The sequence below is a fragment of the Pteronotus mesoamericanus genome, unplaced genomic scaffold, assembly GCF_021234165.1.
Source record: "Pteronotus mesoamericanus isolate MK-2021 breed Mesoamerican mustached bat unplaced genomic scaffold, CSHL_Meso_final contig_52, whole genome shotgun sequence".
Taxonomy (NCBI): domain Eukaryota; kingdom Metazoa; phylum Chordata; class Mammalia; order Chiroptera; family Mormoopidae; genus Pteronotus; species Pteronotus mesoamericanus.
Window position 1 is genome coordinate 13,933,866 of NW_026555189.1, and position 24,017 is coordinate 13,957,882.

A 24,017-nucleotide genomic window follows, 5' to 3' on the forward strand; every position below is an offset into this window, starting at 1 on the left:
TTACCTGTGAGCTGGCTGCCACTGGGCATGAGCAATGGCCACCAATTGGGTCACTGGCTGGACAGCCAGGCACTTTGGCACACCAATTCCCCACGCCGCCCCCCCCCACTGCCGCCCGCCCCCCGCCCTGGATAACCCGAGTGTTTGAGAACACTGCTTGGGTGTTCCATGATGAAACAACTTTGCAAAACTCTGAGCATGGTCAAGCACAGCCAGGGGCTGGGCTCTTTGCTTCAAGGCATTTTAATTACTCAGTGAACTGGCAGCAGGGGAGGCCAGGCTGGGCTGAGAGGACATCAGCAGTTTGGCTGGAATGAAAGGACCCAGATGTTGTTGTGTCCAGCTGCTCTCTGCTCTGATCCATCCAGCAAACACTCCTGGGCAATACTGTCCAATAGAAACATAACATGAGCCGCGTGTGTAATGTAAAATTTCCTAGTAGCCACAAAGGAAATTGGTAAATCATTTTAATCTCGCATTTTATGTTACCTAATATATTCAAAATGCCATCATGTAATCAATATGTAAAAAGTATTGATGAGTTCTATATCTTTTTACTGTGGGACGTCATGGAAGTCCAGTATGTATTTTACACATGTGGCCTGTCTCGATCCAGACCAGCCACATTTCAAGTGCTCAAGAGCCGCAGGCCGTACTGGTTCTTGGCCCAGCACAGCTGTCACCACACTCCTCTGCTCAGTGACCTTCAGTGGCTCCCTACTGCCCGACCTTTTGGAACCAGCTACGTATTGCAGTGATTTGTGTTTCTGCCTCTCTCACCAACACTAAGAACTTTTATGGGACCTAACAAGGCCCTTATTATGTATCTACTGTGTCCTGCTGTGATGTTCCCTGAACTGTGTTAATTGTATTTTCCATAGGCTGCCAATAAATCTTCCTAGGACATGTGAATGCATCGCCCATGTATTAAATGCTTCATGTAATTTTCTGGCAATTCTTAGTACCACCCATGAGGTGTAGGTATTTAATCTCTATTTTATGAATGGAAAATGGGGGCTCAGACTACCCTGAACCCAGATCTATTGGATTCCAAGTTGTTACACCATGTCTGGTGTCTGGCCTCTTAGCCCGACACATTCTAGGTTCTGAGAAAACATGTATTAACTGCGTGGAATGGAGACCACAGTTTCTTGCTTTTCTTTGGGATGAACAGCAGGCTCGTGGAAGGAGCTGGGGGAGCTGGATGTCCAGTGACTTGCGTGCCCTTCTCAGTCACTGGGTTACGAGACCAGCGCTGGGCCCCCGGAGGGCTGACAGCAGCCTCTCCGGGAGCTGCATCAAGCAGAACCAGCACTCTGGGGAGCCGGGCAGCGTGTTGGCAGGCCTCCAGTGTGAAACACTGCCGCCCTCCCTGCCTGCATCAGGCTGCTGACTGGCTCTGCAGCACGGGCTCCAGCCGCTGCTATTTACGTGATGCCTGATTCACACACATTTATTGCCAGCGAGTATGACTCTTTGCCTCGGTACCTCATTGAGGGTGCAATAGAAATCAAGATGCGCTACTAATAAAATGTCAAAAGAAAATGTCAATTAGGATTACTGAAAAAAAAACAAAAAAAAGAGAGGCTGATGTTATTTGTGCATCCTCTTGGTGAATTCCCTCTAATTAGTCAAATAAATATGCACTCCTCCCACTCGGGGGTGTGTGTTTGTTTTAAAACACTAATTACATCCCTCGCTTTGGAAACTTCTGGGAACCAGAACCTCCACACGTGGGCTTTGGCTAAGAGGACGTGAGCCAGTGCTTTGGCTGGGACGAAACAACTACCTGTGGAAGTTTCTGGGGTAAGCATTCAGAAGCAGGCTGTTTCTTGTGCTGCCCTCACTCAAACACCCTCAATGGCTCCCTAGGGCTTGCTGGCATCAGCACCAACACTACTCTATAGAACAGAAAGAGAACCAGGCAGGAAACCTGGAGAGGTGACTTCCGCATGACCCCAGCGAATCCCTAACTTCTCCATCTTTTGTTTCTTCTTTGATCAAACGGGAGGCAGGACTAACCACTCCCAGCCCCAAGGCAAAGCTGATTTTATGGGCCGGGACTGGCTCTCCCCTTTCCTTTAGTTTATCTACATCTCCCACTTCCTGCCAGAAGACAGGAAAACTTCTGTTTACTTTTAGTTTGTATCTGCTTCTTCTATTTTGCTATGTCTGACTGTGTGCATGCGTGTGTGTGTGTGTGTGTGTATGTATGTGGCTATTAATAGAGTAGAACACGTATATGCTTAATAAGTAAGTAGTGATATATAGTTTGGTGATGTGTCCTGGAAATTTTTTTTACTGAAATATCTGTGTGATTTAATAAGAAGTGGAGACAGCTTGTTTGAGGAATGAGGGTCATATAGATGAAATGAATTGCAGTCCACAGGTCTGCCTTAGAATCACCATCCTCCCTTTCCCTAAGAGCCTTGCACTGGGTAATGTTGACCTCCTTGTCCTGAACTGAGACTAATCTGGTCTGGAGGGTCTGTGTTAAGGGAGGTTAGCAGAGGGCTAAATTACATACTGCTCGTGAAACTGTTTTGTAACTGTTTCATCTTCTGTTTAACCAGTGGGGCCAATACAGTACCATACAGTGGGGGCCAGCCACAGGTCCGGGCTGGGCTTCACAATTTCACTCAGGATGATCACTAAGCTCCAGAAGGTGGGGATTGTTACCCCATGGATAGCTCAAGAGAGAATGTCACGCAACTAGTGTGGGGTAGAGTCTGGTTTTGAATTTGAAGCTCCTGATCTTACCGCTGTGTCAGGCTCTCTACCATCTGATCTGAGAGCTCACGCTGGATCCTGTAAGGCAGCTTGACAATTTTCTCCTATCTTGTTGCTGGACTAGGATAGATTTGCTCATTTAAGATGCCATTGACCTTATCTAATAAAAGGAATTGGGATCCAAGGAGTCTCTTTAATTCATTATTAAAGATCATTTCCTGTTATTATCTTCCCTGTAGCAAAATTAGCTGTTAACTCTCCTGTTAGCATAACCCAGCCAGTATTACTAGAAAATTAAGGAAAAAAAAAAATCAGTTCAGTGATATGTGAGCTGAGCTCAGGGAATTCTCCATCTTTAGTGCATATTAACATTATGCCTTAGAAGTTGAGGAAATGTTCTGCTAAGTGGGAAAAGAGTTACAGAAATTTTACTTTCAAAAGTCAAGTGAAAAGTTACTTTTTTTTTCTTCCCAAGTCAAATTAATTTTTGTCTCAGGGCAAGAAAAAGTAAATTAAAAACCATACGTCTCCATCTCCTCTCCGGCCTGGTTCCTCCTGGGCTTCCGTTTCCCTGGCCTGGAGTTTCAGGTTCTCGAGCCCATCTGGGCCTCAGAGGGTGCTGTGCTGTGGGGGTTGTGCTCCCAGAACCCCTGTCTGTGGCAGGGCGGGGCGGCCTGCCCTTCCCTCTACCCGTCTACCCTTCTAGGTCCTTCCCTTCCTCCTGGGCAGTTGTTGGGGGAGAAGAGGAGGAGCAAGAACTTGGCCCCTGGTGACACAGGGAGGACTTGTGTTTCATGCTGTGGGGTGAGATCAACACCTGGACACAGGTTGCTGGGCAGCTGGCCTCTCCTCCCACTGGGCAGCAGGGTGCCCATGTAGGTGTGAGTGGGCACGGAAGAACCGGGGAGATCCGGAGACGAGGAAGGACCAGGCAGAGAGCAGGTGCTTCTGGGTATGGGGAATCCGAATGCATTGGAGGCATGAATTCACTGGACTCACTGGTCCGCAGCCACCTGGGCCCACCCCTGGGTTTGCGCATGTTGGGGACACAGCAGCTGGTCTGATCAAGGAGCCACCTTGGCATAGAGGACGTGGGGTGGAGTCCTAACTCCCTTATTTAACATCCTTGTGATCTCAAGCAAATCGCATACCTGCTTTGGGCCTTGATTTTTTTCACTCGGAAGATAGAAAACCCCTAGGGTTGTGGAGAGGATCGTGGGTGGTAATATTCTGGAGGCTTCACTAGCATAGGACTCTAAGGTCTTAGGACAGCCGGAGGTGACATCGCTTGGCCAGGAACCCAGAAAGGGGCAGCACTTGCGGAGCCCCTACTGTGTGCTGGAAATTCTACTGGGCTCATCACACATTTGTTGCAGATTCAAGGGTTCTTGATATTTAGTAATTCCCAAGAATGTTAGTGTTAATCAGAATAATCGCAGAATGTCGACACAGGGGGACCATGGGAAGCCCAGGAGGGGGACTGCCTTGTTCTGATATGTCCAGAATTTTCTTGATTTTACTGCTGAAGTTCTGTGCCTTGGGAATATTACCCACCCCGCCACGTCCAAGGCAAACGGGGACAGCTGGTTACTGTAAGACCTTCCTTGTTTTAAAGACGAGAAGCAGGGTCAGAAACTGTCTGGCTGAAAGCATACGGCTAGGGTGCAGCAGAGCTGTTTTTAATGTAACCCTCTGGTTTGGGGCAAAGATAGCATGTGGCCTGGCTCCGACGTGAGCAGGACCCCCAGTCCACACGTGAGCCTCCGAAGAGGTGAAGTCACCTTGGGCTCATTTCACCTCCTGGTATCTGATTTACAATTGTTCTCTGTTAACTCCATTATCTTTAATTTGCAAAAATGCAGCCAACAGGAAACCTCTGGATACTCTCTCTTTAATGAAACACAATTTGATTACAAATCATCAGAGTCCCCTGATGAAGGAAAAAAAAGCTGGCGGATACCTTTTTCTGGAGGGTCACAGCCTGTCATGGCCACTGGCCACTCCAGCATGGTCTGGGTCCTGTGGGGGAGTCCCCTGGAAACTGCCGCAGTCCCCTGCGGGGAGGTGGGCCGCCAGCCCTTTTGCTAATGTCAGCTGTTGAAAACACTTTCTCTTGTGGACCTGTGGATAGGGATAGTCTCGGTGGGTCCCTGGACTCAGCATGCCTGAAAATTTTGATGGCAGTAGACACTCTTCTGGCCACTGTCACCAGATACGGGGTTGGGGTGAATTCAGTTGGTTGAGGGTGACATGCTGCCTGGGACCCAGTCGTAATTTCTTAGTGAGCATCATTTGGAGCCTTGTCATTCTGTCATGTGTGCCAGCCAACCTTTCATCACTTAATACCATGCCTGCCACAAACACCAGAAAGTGGAGGACCGCAGTCCCCAAATCCTTATTGTCTTCTGCCGTCTCACATCATCTGACCCTACACTCACATCCAGTCGCAAGCCTTCACTCACCCAATGCCTCCAGCCTCCGGCCCACACCCGGAAATGAACCACAGCATCAGAACACATTAGGATTTGCTTCCTATTCTGGAGTGAGTCACTTGATCTCTCTGAGCTTAGTTTTCTTCACTGGGAAATGGTGTTAATAACCACCCACGTGGGTCATGGTGATGAATGAAGGGGACGGCAGGAGGGAGAGGATCAGGAATTTGTCAGTAGCAAGTGGGCTTTCGTTGGGGTCTGCCCTTTGTCAGTTACTTGGTTTGGGGGAAGCTTTTGGCCTCTCTGAGCCTCAGTTTATTTACCTATAGAATGGGGGTAAGAGTAGTACCTACTGCATAGTGGTGGAATAAGGATGGAAAGACATGCAAGTACATGCATTGAGAGCAGTGCCTGGCACAGTAACCTTGAGCCCAGTGTTGGTTTTTGGATAACGTGATGGTCAGTATTCAATAGACAGTAGCTCTTATTATTCTGCCTATGTTGTAGCCAAACGGTAAACTCCTAGGTGTTCAGTTGCAGAAGCAGAGACCAAAAGAGGTATGGTGAGTGGCCCAGGGCTTAGCTCACAGTGGAAGGCAAGGCAGAGCCTGGGTATAGGCTCTGGCTCTTTCCGATTGAGGGGTCAGTCTGGACTCAGGAGGAGGGTCTGTCTTATCTGCACAAGAAGGTGAATGAAACCACCTCCAGGCCTTCCAGTCACCAACCAGAATAATCTGAATGAGGCACCCAGGTTTTAGTCTTTATTATATCACACACTGGCTGTGTGACCTTGGGCAGCTCACTTGGCCTCTCTGGTCTACTTAGTGTCTCCCTTGGTATTGTTGGAGATAGGATTGAATTATCTCTAGGATCTCTCCCTTTTCCCTCATTCCATGATTTTCTAGATACCTTCTCTTTATTTCCTTATTTGGATACAATTTTGTTCCAGGTCTCCTCTCTGTCTTCCAGTTGGAATGCACATTCCTCAAAGCCAAGCTTCCTTCCTGAAGGAGCCGGTCAGGAGCCCACAAATGTGGGACCAGGGTCTGGGGCCGTGTGAAATAACGGAAAATGCACGTGTTGGTCTTTGTCCCGGTTCCTGCCACAAGGCCCCTAAGACCTTTGTACTTTGATAAGACCACTAGGAACATATTTTGTTCTAATATTTTGTCTCTGCCTCTGGTTCCTGACACAACACTCCTAAATCTCTTGGAATTTCCCAGATGACAGGAGTGCCTTTTGTTCTAATGAGGTGACTCTGGGTGGGCCCCCGGGCAGCCTCAGGATGGGGCTGCTCACCAGCAGGAGCGCGCCGTGGTTAGAAGCTTGCAGCTTGCAGCCCCACCGCCCACTCTCTGGGGAGGGGTGAGGACTGGCGATTGAGTTAATGATCCATCGTGCCCACAAGATGAAGCCTCTGTAAATATTTGGGGAGCTTCACTGTTGGTGAACACATCCACGGGCTGGGAGGGTGGCATACCCCAACTCTATGGAGACAGAAGCTCCTGTGACTGAGGCCCTTGCAGACCCCATTCTTAGTATCTCTTCACCTGACTATTCATCAGTATCCTTTCTTCTATCCTTTATAATAAACTGGTAAAAATAAGGAAGTATTCTCCTGAGTTCTGTGAGCCATTCTAATAAACCATTGAACCCAAGGAAAGGAGGTCACAGGAACTTCAATTTACAGCCAGTTGGTCGGAAGTACAGTTGACAGCTGCACTTGCAGTTGGTGTCTGAATGGGGAGCAGTTTTGCGGGACTGAGCCTTTAACCTGTGCGGTGTGATGCGAACTCCAGGTAGGCAGCATCAGAACGGAATTGACTTGCAGGAGCCCAGCTGGTGTCGAAGAATTGCTGGACGTGTGAGGAACCCACACGCCTGGCGTCGGAAGCCTGGGGGGTGTGGTAGCAGTGTGAGAGCCCAGGAGGAGGGACACAGGAGTGTCTTCTCCATCGAGGCGGCACAGCCACAGAACCAGGGCCACCGGTGGGGGTGGGGGCAAGTGTGGGATGGGAGTTCTGCCCCACCCTGCAGCTTCTTACAGGGGAAATATTTTAATTATTGGAGACACTAGATCGACACAAAGTGCACGAAAGTAGCTATTTAAATTCTCCTTGTATTTGGCAATGCAAAGGCCAGGAAATTTCCACCAAGGCAGATAGAAAGAAACAATGAGAACTTGCCATTCGCCGGGGTGAGAGGATGCCCACCATCCCATTGCCTGACTGGGGCTCCGCTCCCTTTTGCAAACCAGTGGAGCTTGTCCACACGGACTCCTCTGCCACGGCGCACCTCCGCCTCCCTCACTGGCTCCAGCATCCAGCCGTAGCTGTTTGCGGTTTCTCTCCTTCTACACTTGTTTGGAAACAGTGTCGAAACACATCTCCTCCATCTCACTGCGAATCCCTTAGGGGCTTCCTGTGGTTCTGAGAGTCCCCCTCTGCCCTTTTTTCTCTTTCCCTCCTAAGCTTCCTCTCACCAGACTCGGATTTCTTGGGGAGGTCACCCAGGGACTGCTTAGCTTACCTCACAGGGTTAGATACCAGCCTTGCCTTTGATGCTGAGGCGCACCAGCAGGGACGCATAGCCACTTGTCAACCTGTCCCTTCCACCAAATATTTACAAGATGTTGAGCTTGTGGGGAAAAGGAGGGAGGAGATACTTGAGGGGAGGTGTTTCTTGATGTGGGGGAAGGTTGACTTGAATTCGGTTCTGCCTCTGGCTTGCTGAGGGCCATGGGTGGTCAGGACACCATCTAGGGCTCAGTTTCCCCATAGGGAAAAGTAGGCATTGAAGTAAGTAAATCAGAAAGTCCGTTTCCAGCTCAGAAGGGAGAGGAGGTGTAACCAGGTCGTGAGGCCCCGCTAGGGACCAGGCCGTGTTCCAGGTGCTTTAGAACACACGCCGGTTGCTCCTCAACACGGTCCTTTGAGGGTGGTAACATTAGCCTCATTTTACAAGTGGGGCAACCACGTTCCAAGAGGTTAATCCCTGCCCAGTGAAAACATTTATAAAGCCAGAAATCAAATCTAGGTTTTTTTCCCCCTAACTCAAGAGCCCATTTGTTTTTAACTCTAGAGATCTTTCTAACTCTTAATCTCTCAAATAATGATGACACACTGGTGTTATCCTCAGGAGAGTTCACTTTTCTTTTCCGGCCTCCACTTGCACGATGTATTCTATGTCATGGAGAACTTGTCTTTCAAAAAATTTCCAAAGGACGAGAGATGCATTATGCCTTCCATTTTTGGTGACTTCACTCAATAACCTTAACAACCTCGTGGCCTCCATTTCCCAGGGATGGCACTTCACGGGGACGTGGTCGTGGAGCACCTGTGGTTTCAGATTTTAAGGGAGAACATACCCCTCTTTATCCTCTGCTGCCCTCTCTCTGGCTTCTTGTCAGTCACTGGCTCTCCAGGCTCCCTCCCCCCATCTCCACCTGAATTTGGGAGGGGCTGTCCCTCCTCCCTAGCTCGCCACCCCCATTCTATTAGCACAGCCAACAGGCTCCCCTGGGGCTTTTCAAAAAGCTCACTGGCAATTTGGATGTCAGGAGCTGGGAAAATCAAGCTTAATATTTGATGACATTACAAAGTCAACCTGTTCTCTTTTCATCCCAGATAGAATTGAAAAGCAGAGTTCTCACCAGGAGCTTCCCCAAGGAAGTGAGCGACAGTTGGTCTGGGAACCCCAGTGGGTCGGTGGGGGGCACTGGGCTGGGAGTCAGCAGCTCGAGCTCCGGTTTTGGCTTGGAAGCAAACTAGCGGCTGTCCTTGGGCAACACTCACCCTCTCGTGCTTTAACTTCCTCCTGCGCCAGTAAAGGATTGCTCTGGCTAGGAGTGCTCTGATTTAGGAACCATGCCCCCTTAAACACACGGTCCACGCATGGGGATGTTCACACGCAGACTTTAAGACTGGCTAGGGTTTCCAAGGGGAGGGGTCAGAAGAGCAAGAGGTGCCCTGGAAATGAGGTGAGGAAGTGTGGACGAGGGCACCAGCTCTGTTTGCAGCCCCTAGAAAAGATTCAGGATGCCTCGCCACTGTGTTTGGGTTCCAGGCTGAAGCCCAGAATCTTTAGGGACCTATATTGGGTGCTGGTGACATGGGCGAAGCCAGGCATCTTTTCTTGTAAGCCTTTAGCTTGTTATTCATGGGAGGCTCTAGCCTTCATCGCCATCACTGGACTCCTGCCTGTCCTATTGCCCCAGTTTCCCCAGCACCTGTATGTACCACCGCACAGGAGGTGTGCATAGGAGCCTGTGGCACAAGTCAGTTGGGTGAAAACCTGTCCCCAAGTGTGGCTGTCTCTCCCTAGGCCCCCTGAATTTGGGATGAATTAGGATGGCTTTCTGTGCCCCGAAGCCTGGGCTGGCTGGAGCCGGAAAGTCACGACTGACGGGAAGGCATGGGAGGGGCAGCAGTGGTGTGAGGCCGCCAGCTGTGTTTCTGCGGCTGAGGGCGGGCATCCACGTCCACAGGTATATGGGAAGGCCCTGCAGGGAGCTGAGGCAAGTGGCCTGTTGGAGGATTCCAGAGCTGTGGAGTCCCCGGAAACAGAGGAGTGTGTCGAAATGCCAACAGCATAAATCTCATTCCTTACCCTGGGGTCATTCCCTATAGAAACCTGGCACATTATATTTTGACCTAGAGAGTCTTACTTATTTTATGTAATTATTGGGTTGGTCAAAAAGTCACTTAGTTTTTTTCCATAAAATAAAAGCCACATTTTTCATTTTCACCAATAACATTATTGATTTGGATATTTTGAACATGTTAGCTATCTCCAGCTATTGGCTTCTAGTGAGGTCAAGGGTGCTGCTAAACATCTTCCAATGCATAAAATAGCCCCACAGCAAAGAATTATTTGGCCAAAATGTCAGTAGTACTAAGAAAGTTCCCAAACCACTTTGGACATGTTTGATCAGTCACAGCACCTTCTCCACACACTGCACAAATCTTCTGTTTCCATTTCAGTTGCATTTTTGTCTTTCTTAAAATAATAAAGTATAGTACACTGAAAATTTTGTGTATCTTCCTCCATTTTCAATATTAAAATTACTTCACAAAGATTCACCAATTTTGATGTTTTTTTTTTTTTAAATGTATGCTGATAGGACAGCTGTCACAATACAATCTAACAAAAAATTTTCGAATGACGTTAAAGACACCATAGCACTCCTAGAACCAGTGTACGGAAGATACATAATGAACTTTTTGGCCAACCCAGTGTTACCAGATCGAAGTTTTCTGGGAGACTGTGACTGACAATGGCATTTGCTGGTTGATAGACACAGGATTTTTGGAAAAGTTTAGAAATAAACAAAACTAATTTAATCAGAGGGATTTAATAACACAGGAACTGGAGATTCTAGAATATGAGATCTTACAGGAATACTTTCTTAGATGGGAAGCTCGATTGTGGCCAACCCTTGAAAATGGACGATGTGTTTTGTCAACTTTCTTATAGGGTAACATGGTTTTCACATGCCGAAAGAGTGATTCTGGGTCGTGAATTTTTTGAATATTTTTCCATTAGATAGTTTGAAGGTCTTATAGTAAAGAAACAATAAAAAGTGCTTTTCTTATAAGGCTTTCTATAGTATGACACAAAACCCAGAAGCCACAAAAGAAAATATTAATAAATTCAGTTACATTGAAATGGACTTAGCTCAATGGGCTTGCAGACAAAAGTAAGAGACGAACATCAAACTAGAAAGTTCTTTGCTGCTGTGTCACAGAGGAGGGCCGGGCTGTGTCTCTGATACGTAAAGAAAGCCTGCAAATCACTAAGCAGAGACTGGGAGCCCAGTAGGAAAATAAATAGGCGAAGGATATGAATGGAATCTGCAGAGAAGGAAGTAAACCTGCTTCTTAGGCATTATGCAAATTTGCTTAGTCTCACTAATAAAAAAAGAAAATGCAAACTACATGGAGATAATCTCTTTCATTTTTCAGGTTGGCAAAGAATCAGAAAGTTTGAAGATGCTGAGATGGGTGCGTGCGTGCGTGCGTGTGTGTGTGTGTGTGTGTGTGTGTGTGAGATGCTGTTGGTGGCAGTGTAAGTTGTTAATGCTTTTATGGGGTAGCTGCATATTTGGCAACACATTTCTCATTCAGGAGTCAAAATTGTGAATGTTACATCTGCAAATAACAGGTTTTCCACAGAGACTGAAGGTTCCCAAATGGTATTTCATGGAACAGGTTCTCTTAATACATCATTGAAGAGCTTTTCAGGGAGGCAGGCTGAAAAATCTGACAGGCGTAATGCATTATGTAGTTAGAATGTATCGGAGAGCTACACCCTCTGTCCAGTTCTCGCCGATGTGGTGTTTGTTGTCCCTCTTTGGGAAGAAGTCATCTCTTTCAAACCTCCACCTTCATTTTCTACTCTTGGAAATGCATTTCAGTGGGGAGTGTACATCCCAGAGCTTCCAGAATGATTCAGAACCCAAGGGGCTCTGCCTGGGGACAGGCTCTGCTCTCTGTGTCCGGGATGAGGAGATGACAGGGCCCTCTTGCCCCAAGCACCTCCCTGGTGTGTGACGAGAGGCCAGGCCAGGACACATTGTGTCCAGGACACAGACCAGGAAATGATGACCTTCTGGCATCAGTTCGGGCCGGTGCAGCATGTGGAGAGAATCGGAGGAGAAGCCCTGCACAGGACACGTTGCACTTGGGACTCCAGGCACCCCGGGCCGGACTGCACCCTCCTCGATGACATTCTCGGGCAGGGCCTGTCCAAATGTGTGGGAAAATCTCTCCACATTGTCCTTCCTCACTTCAAGGTGAAACAGGTGACTTCCCTCATTGCCTCTCTGGGAGGCAGATGAGCGCTAATGGTCCGCTCATGGCGGAGCAGGCACCTGACAGGAACCGCCATGGAACCCCGGGTCCTCCCAGAAGCAGGCAGGCAAGTGGGTACAAACAGGCGAACAAACAGCAGGTGGGGCAGCTGGGCCGTGGGTGGGGCCTGGTCTGCGGGACTAGCCTCTGCTTCTTCCTCTGCTGCCCCCACTCCTCCATGGGGGTAGTTGGGGTCCCCCTAGTCATCTGTTGTCCGCAGAGCTGATTCAACTAGGAAAGGTGTCTTCCACCCACGCCAGTGGCTTTCGACCTTGGCTGCCCATCAGAATCATGGGGGAAAGCTTAAAAACAATGACCAATCCCTGGATCCGACCCCCCTAGGTTTGGATTTAATCGAGATGTTTACATTGCTCCCCAGTGATTCTGATGAGCAGCCAAGGTGGAGAAGCACAGACCTGGGATGACTTTATACCTTGGGGTACTTCTGCAAGTGAACGGGGGCACTGTTAACTGTTACTTTGCGTAAACTGGGACTGTCCTAGGCAGTCTGGGATGCATGGTCGCCTTGCTTTGACCTTGAGAAACACTTGAGAATTGTCTTCTAAGAGTACAGGCTCATCGTTGTTTTTTGTTTGTGGGCTTTCTACGTGGATGCTCTACATGTGGTCACCTCAGCATTGCGGAAGACTATGGGAGGGCCGCATGAACCTGGTTTTGGGTTGTTTCTGATAGCCCCCTTTCCCCTCTCTGCAGCTCCACTTCCCCTTCTGAGAAGTGCAGGGGAACGCATGCTCCGGTCATTCCCACCCTTGGAATGACCGGTGCCTCTCATGCCCATCTCTGCCTTCTCTATGGGCAGCCGCCCCTCCTGCAGCTTCTTGGGCAAGGGGGGCCGGGGGCTCTGGGTCTGCACCCAGCACACTATACTGAGCCTCAGTTTCCCCATCAGTAAAACGTGGAGTGTATGCAGCCAGCCTCGAGTGCTGTGGTGGGGATTACAGGAGACCCTCTCACATGCACGGCTGGGGGACCCACCGGGCAGCAGAGAGCTGAGTAAGCCCCCTCCTCCCTCACTGGGGACATGTGCCTCTTCCACGGGCCATGGTTTTCTCTGCTAATCGCATGCCCACAACGATCTCTCAATCCTCTTAGAAATGACAGATGGTAATTCCTGGACTGTTTAGGGAGGACGGATGACTGTTTCACACTGATGGGACACTTGGCATAAATGAAGCCCGTTATAAATATTAACTTTTTTTGCACAAGCCTACTCCTTGAGCAGTGAAATAAGAAGCAGAGAGCATGCCTGCCTATTCCACAGATGGAAAGATTGAGGTGCCATGTGGTTAAAATCTGCAAGGCGGGGCAGAGCTTGGCAGTGGGGGAGAGTCCTGGTCCCAGGTGCCTTCACTTACGTACTGTACTTCATTTCAACATTCCAGCATCCCCAGGGAGGGGTTATTGTTATCCTTGCACCTTGGTTGAGGAAACTGAGACTCAGGGAGGCTGTGTGACTTGCCTGAGACCACACAGCAAGGTGACCAGCTGGGCTGTGATGATTATTCTGCCTGACTCCGATGTGCCAGCAGAGGTGACAATGCCTGTCAGCCTGTGAGCATGGCATCCAAGTCTCTGGAAGTGTCAGAAAATCGCGGATTGTTAGGGCATATCTTTTTCTGTCTCGATCCCTGCGTGGACTTTTCAAGGAGATCCTATGGCCAGAACATTTGGGTCAATGGCTTCGTAGGGTGATGACTTCACCTTCGCCCTCACCTTCCAGCCACAGCATTGATTGGCCTGTGCTGTACACTGGGGGACACTGGGCGTCTGTGACATGGTCCCTGCCCTCATGGAGCTTCCAGTCTAGCAGGAGAGGCTGTCTAGGCTGCAGAGTTGGGGAGGTGCTGAGGTGGGGTGGGCAGAGGACAGGGTTTGGAGGCTTGCAGGTCCACGGCAGGGTGTAGTCAACATTACACAGCAAGTCTAGGAAGGCAGCCTGGAGGAGGTGATTTTTAAAAGTAGGTTTGGAGCGAGGTAGATGTGGCTGAGGAAGGAAGGAGCAGAGAGAACATGTGCAAAAGCATGGAAGCACAGAAAGACAGTGCGTGTTTGAGGAAGGCAAGTCACGGTGTGCAAAGCAGCCATGAGGCTGAGGGGAAGCTGGGGGCCAGCTTCTCTGCTCCTGGACTCCCTTTGTTCTATCTGTGATGGATGCAGCCACTGTATGGGCTCTTCTGCTGCAATTCGCATTCTGTATGCAGAGCTGGAGCAAAGTCCCATAGCCTCGTCTCTTCAAATTAGGCTAAAGAGGTGAAATGACTTCATTACTGTTGTTTTGCCAGTTGCCACTTCTCTCAGCATCCCTCCTGCTAGATTACCCGAGGAAGCTGGCTTTCACGCCCCTCACTGGGCTCTTGGATCATTCGCTTTGCCATTCAGTGGGGTCTCCTTAGTCTACGGGAGACCTTTGCTATATTCTAATGGCTTCCTTATAAAAAAAAAAGTTTACACTCATTAAATAGGCTGTGTTTGGAAATATATTTTATTTATATATATTTCTTAGGAAAAATAGGCCATATTTAAATCATTACGCTGTTGTTGCGCACTGAATTTGATTAGCATTTCACGTGTGGTTTGGTTTCCGACACAGGCTGGCTTGAAAATCATTGAAAAGGAATTCTTTGTTGATTAATTTGTTTTTCTTCCTCTTGGTCCTGACACTTAGGAGATATTTAAATTGTATTTCACCACTTCGTGCGAGGCCAGTCTGTGTATCAGGGAGCTGTGTGGGCAGAGTTTGGGCATGTTCTAATGATGCACTGGTGGGAGTGAAACGTGAAATTCACAGACTCAGGCACACCTGGATCTGGAAGGCCTGCAGTGGCTGACAGGTCCAATGCTTTAGTTTATGGCTGCCGGAGACTTCGCTGCCGGCGTGCCTGATGAACGCAGGGAACTCACTAGCTTGACATTAGCCTGGAGTTGTTGCTAGTGGGCGTGTTTAATGGTATCACACGGGAAGTGCCACTGCCTCCACGGGTTTCAGTTTGGGCTCTGGGGTTAAGATGGCATGACCCTGGGCCACTGTACCTAGCAGGCTGTTGATTGTACCTGGAGAACACAGATTCGGGTGCAGAGAAACGTGGGCTGCCCCAAAGTGACTGGGAGGTCCCTGGAGCCTTCCCTAAGCAACAGATGTGCAACCGCACAGGATCCAGGGGCCCAGAAGCAGGAAGCAGACCTCCCAGCCCAGGGTTTGTCACAAGAACAATGTGGTTTGTGCAGACACGTGCAGACCAGATCATCTGGAGGGTTGTCTCCTCTGCTGTCCGAGCTAAGGTCATTACCAATTCTCAGAAGGGAAAAGCTGGAGCTTGGCAATCACTGAGGTCCTGTATCATTCATTCAACAAATATTTGCCTGTATGTTCTAAAGAGTAAATTACAGTAGAGACTTCTCTTAATGGAATGTGGCTCTGGTCATGCTCATCGGGTCTGTTTGCTGTCATCTTAAAGTCAGGAGTGAAAGCTGCCCTTGGAAAGTATTCCAGATGCATGTCTGGGCCAAAGAGACTAGCAATTTGGTTAGGGTCTGGGTCCTGAGTCCTGAGCCGACCATAAGAGATAAAGAGCTGTCTTCTCATCTGAGTCCCCCAGAGCCACTAAGGATGCTTGTAAACCAAGTGGAGATCAGAGGGTCTGGGGTGGGGCCTGGGCTCTGCAGTTTGAACGGGCCCCCCAGGAGATGTGTGTTTGAGAAAGGCCGCCTTTTGGAGCATCGTCTAACAAGGCACGGTTGTCCTAAGCGTGCTGCATGCCGTACAAGCACTGTGAAAGATGAGACGCATGTGTAGGGGGGCTCTGGAGCTGTGTGGGCTCGCAGAATTACTCCGTCCTATAAATTGGTTGTGTTGCATCCTCCTACCCTCTGACCCGTCTCTGGTCTACAGAGAACTGTAGTGTCTGAGGATCCTCTCCTAAAGAGCTTGACACGCTGCCTGGGGTCACCAGCAACAAACACACTACTCCTCCCCACTTTGGCCTCCTCTACGCTTGAGAAATCTCTTGTCTTGCCCACTGTACCTTGGGAACAAACGTCAGTCCACAGCTGAGAACATTCATTCCTTTTAATAACACAGCTTAGCCATTTTCTACCTAGTGCAATTGGCTCCCAGCTATGGGTCATACGGCTGTGACCTCCAACACAGCTGTCAGACAGAGTCTTGATTAGCGAGCAACATGTCCCACTTCCCCGGAGCCCAGAGATGGTGTGCACTTAGTGGGCTAAGACACTGCCCATGAGATGCGCCTTTTCTCACTTAAACTTTTAATGCATCTTGTGTGCAGAAGCCCTTAGCCGAGGTGACAGCTGTAGGTACTGATATGTGGGCAGCAGTGATGGGTGACATCACAGGCTCTGTACTTGGCCACTCTTCAAATTTGCTTTTCCCTTTGGTTCCCTGGAACCTGACCTTGTGAACATGTAAGACTTTCTGGCTCCGCCTGCCACCTCCCCCGCCCCCGCCCCCGCCCCTTGTATGGTGGCTCTGGCAGTGGTCGGGTGTTATGGACTGAATGTTTGTGGCCTTCCCCAGTTCATATGCCGAAATCCTAGCCCCAGTGCCTTGGTATCAGGAGGTAGGGCCTTCGGGAGGTGATTTGGTCATGAAAGTGAAACTCCTGTAGATGGGATTAGACCTTTACAGAAAAAGACCCCAGAGAGCTCCCTTGTCCCTTCCAGCATGCGAGGACACAGACAGAAGGCAGCCATCTGTGAACCAGGAAGGGGGCTCTTTCCACACCCTGAATCTGCTGGCACCTTGATTTTGGACTTTCCAGCCTCCAGGACCATGAGAAATCAATTTCTTTTGTTATAAGCCACCCAGTCTGTAATATTGTTATAGCTGGCCAAGTGGCCTAGGCACCTGGCGAACTTGAGCAAGTAGCTTCGCTCCTCTGAGCCTCAGTGCCCACACCTGTGGGGCGAGGCTGGCCCACCGCACGCAGCCCTGGTGTAGGAAGGGCCCTTTCGCCTGCAGAGTGCTGATGAGGTCAAGGCCAGGCCTGTGTTCACCTCTCTGTGAGCTGACTCTTTGTGTCAGATTATCCCATCTGGTGTCAAAATAACAGTTTCCTCCCCAGTTCTCTGTCTTTGGAAGTATTCTCCTTGTCAGTTACAGAGGGGTCCCTATGCACGTGTGGCCTCCTCCCACCCTGCCACCGTGGAATCCTGCTTGTACCACTGGCTGCTCCCTGGCCTGCTGACCTTGAAAGGGCTGGGATGAACTCTGGCCCAGTGTGGGTGGGGCCTAGCTACTCTGAGGAACTCAGTGGATCCAGATCCAGTAGTACTGGGGGGAGGGGTGCACAGCCTTAGGATGCCTCCAGCCCAGCACTTGGATCAGTGGATCAGTGTAGCTCAACTCCAGTTACAGGAAAGTGTCGCCAGGAGAGCTTTAAGACTTCCCTGTCCCTGGGATGCTCCCAACATAATCAGGATATCTGGTGGAGGCAGATATTGAAAAGCCCCCAGGGGATTCCATGCACAGCCAGGGCTGGGAATTCTGGGTCTGGGCTGCCGGTGCAGCTGTGAACCTTGGCGGAGAACCTCAGGTGGCTCCAGACTTCCTCTCTGGGTGGCTGACGGAGCCTCTGCACGTTAGCCTGATTAATCAGGCAAGGGTGTGGTGTGCATAGTCCAACCTCTACTCTGGGGCTTTGGAATTAAAAGCCAGTGCTGTCCAGAGAAGGAGGGTAGAAAGGAAAGACTGTAGGCTGAAAATAGAAGCTCGCGTCTTAGGAACTTGTTCTGATACACTGGGTTCTAGATGGAGATTAAAGAGGCTTGAAGGGATTCTTTTCCCCAGTGTGGATCATTCCTTTTTTTTTTTTTTTTTTTAATCCTTACCTGAAGATATGTTTATTGATTTTAGATAGAGAGAGGAAAGGGGCGGGGGGGGGGGCGTGGGGGGAGGCATGGGGGGAGGGTAGCAAGAAAGAGAAGCACCGATGTGAGAGAGACACATGGATTTGTTGCCTTCCGTACATACCCCAACCAGGGATCAAACCCACAACCTAGGTACATGCTCTGACTGGGAATTGAACCCTTGACCTTTCGATGTATGGGACGACGCTCCAACCAACTGAACCACGTGGCCAGGGCCCAACATGGGTCATTCTTGACCCATGGTAACCTTGCTCTCCTAGCTAAGGGGTCATCTCTTGGGCTCTGGGGGCAGGGCAGCAAAGAGGTGACAGGAGAAGGAGAGGCAGAGGAGGGAAGGCAGGGCTGGAGGAGCACGGGGGGAGGTGTTCCAGGGGGAGGTGTTCCAGGGCTCACTGTCCCTAGTGCTTTGGGCAAGGAGTCGCATTTCCATTTTTGCTAAGGGGAATGTCTGACAGGTGTGATGTGTTATTGGGATCAACTACATAGTTTGGGGGCCTAATGCAAAATGAAAATGGGGAAGCCTCTGTTAAAAATGGTCAACAATTGCAAGATGGTGACGGCAGAGCCTTAAGCCGAGCAGGACCCTGTGTGACTGCACAGGTCAGTCCCATGCCCATGAAGCCAGCCTGCCTGGTGCTTTGGAGTTTCGCAGGCCCCCATGACTTGGGGGAAAGGGAGCCATGTCCACATGGGTAGAGTCTGGGGAAGCAACCTAGTGGTCTTTCTCTCCCAGTGGAACCATTGGCCAGGGTCTTGCCCAAGGAGTGTAACATCCAGCTGGGTGGGGTGGGCTGTGGGATCTATCAGACCATATCCAGGGGGTCATTCTGTGTGAAGAAGCTCTGATCAGTATGGGGATCTAGAGAACAGCCTCTCACCGAGAGCAGGCAGGGGGATGATAAGAAGAACCAGGCAGGTTGTAGATCCAGGGCCGGCAGGCCGAGCCTCAGAGTAGGCATCCGTCTCTGTGGGAAATGGTGTGAAAGGTGGGGAAACTGAGGTAGAGGTGAAGGTCAGAGGCCTGGGCATGCATGGTGAGAGCAAGGAGCAGGAGGTGACGTGGCCCATACCATATGACTAGGAGCTGAAAGGACACCTGTGTAAATCAGAGCGAGACTGGATTTAGATCTAGGTGACATCAGCAGAGGCAACTGGGGAGGGAGGTAGGACCCCAAACCAAATGCGCGATCCCCAAATGGGGATCTACCCACCACCTCCTACCACCTCGATCACCCCCGACCCTCCTGCAGGGCATGGAGCAAGGAAGACCTGGTTCTCAGTGAGGCTCTGCCTGATGCACTGGGTGCTCAAGGAATGCAAGGAGGGAAGGGCGGCATCGAGGCTCAGGGGGATCTGAGGGCAGGAAGTGAACGTGAACTGAAGTCCCAAGGGACTCATTGCTCTATTGATCTTTTTAGTAGTTGCACCGCTGCGGAGCTTGTCAGGTCCCCTCTGAGTCCCTCAGGTCCAGCAGTCAGACCCTGAGCCTCTCTCCATTGGGGCTGGTTGGCTGCCTGCGATTTATCGCCCCCACTCCCCGCACCGCTCCCACTCAGGGCAGCCCTTCATCAAGGAATGATCCTCCCCGGTGGGGTATCTCTGAGGCTTGTCCGCTACCAGGGCTTTTTAGAGCCCCTGGGGATCTTGTTAAAATGAAAATTCTGATTTAGTAGATCTAGAGTGGATTTCAAAATCCTGCATGTCTAACGGACTCCAGGTGTGGTTGTTTTTGCAGGCCTGTGGGCTGCGCCGCATGTAGCAGTGTCCTCGCTTGGTCTTTCTCCCTGAGTCCCCCCTTCCCTGTTAACTCATCTTTTCAGGGACATTTCTTACAAAATCCCTTTGATCCAAATCCTCATCTCAGGGTCTGCTTGGGATCTGTCCTAAGATATTTGTGGATCCCCTGAGGAGGGTAATGCCATCCCCAGTTTTCGGACGAGAAATGGAAGCTCAGAGAGGAGAGTCACCGGCTCAAGGTCACACAGCCAGAGAGTGGCAGAGAGGGGCCTCCACACCCGGCTGATGGTCACCCAAACCCCGTCTCCTCTCATCGCATGTGCGGTGGTCCTCTGCTGGTGCCCAGCATCTTGTTTCATTGTGTTCTCTCCGTCCAGGCTTCAGGTTTGGGAAGCAGCTGGGTACAGGTGCAGAACACCCTGCCTACCCCTTCTCAGTCGCAACTTTTAGACCTGGAGCCTTGTGTGGGCAATGAAATGTGCAGGCCTAATTGCAGCTCCAGCCCTGGGATCCCAGCCCTCCACCTGACACATCTAAGCACATCTCAGGCCCGTTTCTCTTTTATTTTGGATGCAAGAGAGTTAAGCAATGGGTTCTGTTGACGCCATTAAATAAGACAGAATGTCAGAATCAATTGAAAGCTCTTCTATCCCTTTATCCACGTGGAGAGTGCGCTGAGGTCACCCAATGTGCTGGAGGAATGTTGTATTCAAAGAGCCCCTGCCGCCCTGCCACCCAATGGCTGGGGGACCGCATGGGGCTGTGTGACATCCTGTCACCCCTGAAATAGCTCTTTTCCGTTCCCTGATGAGATAACTTTGGCAGATGAAACTTCCCTGACCTGCTTATAATTATAAATGTCACCCCAATCGCCTTCACAGCTGTTACTGCCTCAAAGAGACAGGGAAAGGGAATAAATGTTTAGTTTCTGGTTTGGAGTAAGCCCACCCGTTCCCTAAAAGCTTCTTTGAACTTTACACACTGGAAAGCAGAGCATCTGTGGGGGGTCCGGCTGCCCCTCCTGCCCGACGTCAGCACCAGAGCTCTTGAAGCTGGTTTCTCAGGCAGGGGTCCTTCGGCAGAGTGAAGGGTGTTTTGGACTTGATTCAATTGTTCAGGCAAACCGAACACATATTTTGGGGGAAATACCAAGGATGAGGGAATAGGTGCAATGAAAGGGGAAGGGACCCTGGCACAGGGGAGGGGTGGGAGGAGGCGGTTGTCCTCCACTGCTGCCTGGGTGCCTCCGCTTCCTTGGCGCAGAGAACTGCACTACACAGGAGTGTGGCTTGGTTCCCTCTAAGAGTCACCTTGAAATCGTCTCTTCATACGGGAGGAGCAGGGGCTCTGGGAGCAAATGGCTTTTGCTCGAATCTCCGGTCTGCCACTGCCGGCTAAGTTTCCTCGAGCGAGATGACCCCCGACCCTCCCGCCAAGTCCTTGTTTCCTCACCTACCAGGGGCTCACACAGACTAAAGCAGGAAATCAAATGACTCTGGACAGATGAGCAAATCCTGAATAACTGCATGTGCTCTTGCCATTGGTATGTGACTGTCAACCTCTAGTTTCCAGGTCAGGGGAGGTCTTGGAGAGCAGGAGGAGGGCACAGCTAGGTCAGCATCCGAGCTCCCCAGTGAATGAGGGGTTTGGATCTGTTCCCTGCAAAGCACATTGTCCGTTTGTATCTTTAGTGTACATGTGATTTAAGGTGCCAAACACTGCTCGGGATCACACGGCGGCTCTGGCTGTGGACTCGCCCCCTAAATCTGTACTTGACGTGATAGCAGGAAAAGGTGGCGGTTGATGGACCTTAGAACTGCTCTTTACCGCCACAACGCCAAACCTGTGAGATCTGGTCGTAACTACAAGTAGAAGGTGGTTGGGTCCCAGCGTGGGATGATATGGCACCTTGGAGTGGGGACAAGAGGTGGAAGTGGGTGTGGGTCCTCTCCCCATCCCTCCCAGTGACCTACCTGGGGTATTTGTCTTCCCATCCCTGTAATTTTAGGCTCTGCTGGACCTTGTGTACCAGTTCCCAGGGGCACAGTACGAGCGCCACTGGAGTCACGGCTTTGCCCGCTCACTTTGGGCTCCTCATGCGGGTGGTATACCAGCAGCCAGAGAAAGGGGCGGTAATACTAGCAGCGTTATGACTGGTGATCACAGGGTGGTAGTGTGGTTGCTACATAATGGAGGCAGGAAAGAGCATGTCTAGAACTCAGGGGATACACTGGGGTCCCTCTTGGTGCTTGCAAACCTGGAGGTGCCATGAACAAGCAACAACAGGCATGGTACCAGGACCCGGGACCTGGGACTCAGGCCCTTAGGAATGAAGGAGTGGCAAGAGCCTAGACCAGTAGGAGAGCTGGCAGGGGGCGCTCTACAGAGGCTGAGAGGCTGCTGTAACAAATGGCCACAGACTGGGTGGCTTAAACAGTACAAATGGATTGTCTTACAGTTCTGAAGGCTAGAAGTCCAAGATCAATGTGTTGGCAGGGTGGGTTTCTTCTAAAGTCTTGTAGATGGCTGTGTGTACTCCGTGGTCTTTCCTCCGTTGTCTATCTGTGTCTGAATTCTTCTTCTTACAAAGTGACCAGTTGTATCAGATTAGGGCCCATCCTAATGGCCTCATTTTACCTTAATTACCTCTTTAAAGACCCTGTCCCCCAAAATGGTCACATTCTGAGGCATTGGAAGCTAGGACTGCAACACATGCATTATTTTGGGAGCACAGTTTAGCCTTTAGAAGGGATTTAGGAATCCCTTAAAGGAATTAATGACCAGTTAAAGGAATAACAATAAATTTCATGGTGCCTGTTAATTATAACCTCATAACCAACTGTCCCAGCAGGATCTGTAGTTTATCCCACTAATCCTTCTGTTGTAAGTCTGTTTCTTTATTTATAAAAGAAATTGTGACCAGTCACCACCTGGAAAAATCAGTGACTGAACAGAATGAACTTGAGTGGAGCAGGATTGGACCTGAGGGGTGCGGGGGTGGGGGATGCGGCTGCAGCTGCCACCCACACTCCACTGGCACTCAATGTTCTTGTGCATGAAGGTGGCTTCCCACCGCAGCACCTGTGACTCTCCTGAGGGCTTCCTCTGGCATCTCAGCTTGTGCTCAGGCAGGACGTGCTGGGTGTTGATGTGCCCAGGGTCGGTCCATAGGTATTGAAGGATGAACTGAAGGTTTGATAAACTAGCTTCTTCATCCTCAGCAGGGATGGCATTGCGGGACTCTAAGGCATGCTCTATACTGCCTCCCAGAAGTGACTAGTGGGATCAATGGCCTTGTATTCGCCTGTCCTGTACTTGGCTTTCTCACTCCCCTTCCTGTTTTACTTCCTCCTCTCCTACAGGTTCTTCTTGGGATCATGTCCCAAATAAACTAAGCAAAGACACTAACAAAATGGGAACCCCTTCTGAGTGACGGATGAGGGCTAGGATTTGTGCCAGACTCTTCACATCCTCATCTTTTGCAATTCTGGGAGGCTGACTTTATCATTTTGATTTTACCAATGGAGAAACTGAGGCTAAACAATCTGCTGAAAGCCCAGCACCCGACTGTTACGTGGTGGAGCCAGGATTTCTGATGATGGGGCAATCCCAGTTCCCTAAGGGCAGGTGGCAGAATGTGTTGGGACAAGCCTCAGACGAGGAGTCAGGAGCCCTGGGATCAAGTTCTAGGTATCCCCTTTTGGGGCCTCCCCTTCCCTCTCTCCGCAGTATAAGGTGAGCGTTAGAACATCTCTGGGAGTCCCTCTTGGACGAGGGTCCATCGGGGACTGAGCTCCAGGGTCCCATGCTGCCCGGAGTGTCCCACACCACAACCCGGTCTCAAGTGTGGCCTCTTCTAGACAAGGTCTTGGAGGCTGTTCAGGAGGGTTTACCTCTCAATCAGTCTCTCCCTGAAGTTCCCTGACTCTCAGATAGTTAACCATTAGATGGATTATCTCCCCATGATAAGACAGAAAATATAATTCTCCAAATGTCATTGGATTCTCTAGGAAAAGCCAATGTCTTGCCTTCCCTGAAATGTCATGGAGGGAAGTCATTGGATTCATTGATGAAACTGTAATTTTCCCCATGTATTTCCCATGAATGTTAGAGAGCTCATTCTGCGAGATGGTGTCTGCAGATGTGATGAAGGGAATGAAGTGGGTAAGGTGGGAGATGGCAGACACTCACGGCCGCCTAGTAGAGTGCGCGCAGGTGGCAGCCGGTGACGGGTGGGAAGCTGACACACATGCGCTAAGAGTGTCTGCGCACCAGGACCATACCAGACATGAAGCACCCGTGGTTTCAATGAATCGCATTATTTCAGTGTTAATTCTGAGAATTATCTCCATTTCTAAGA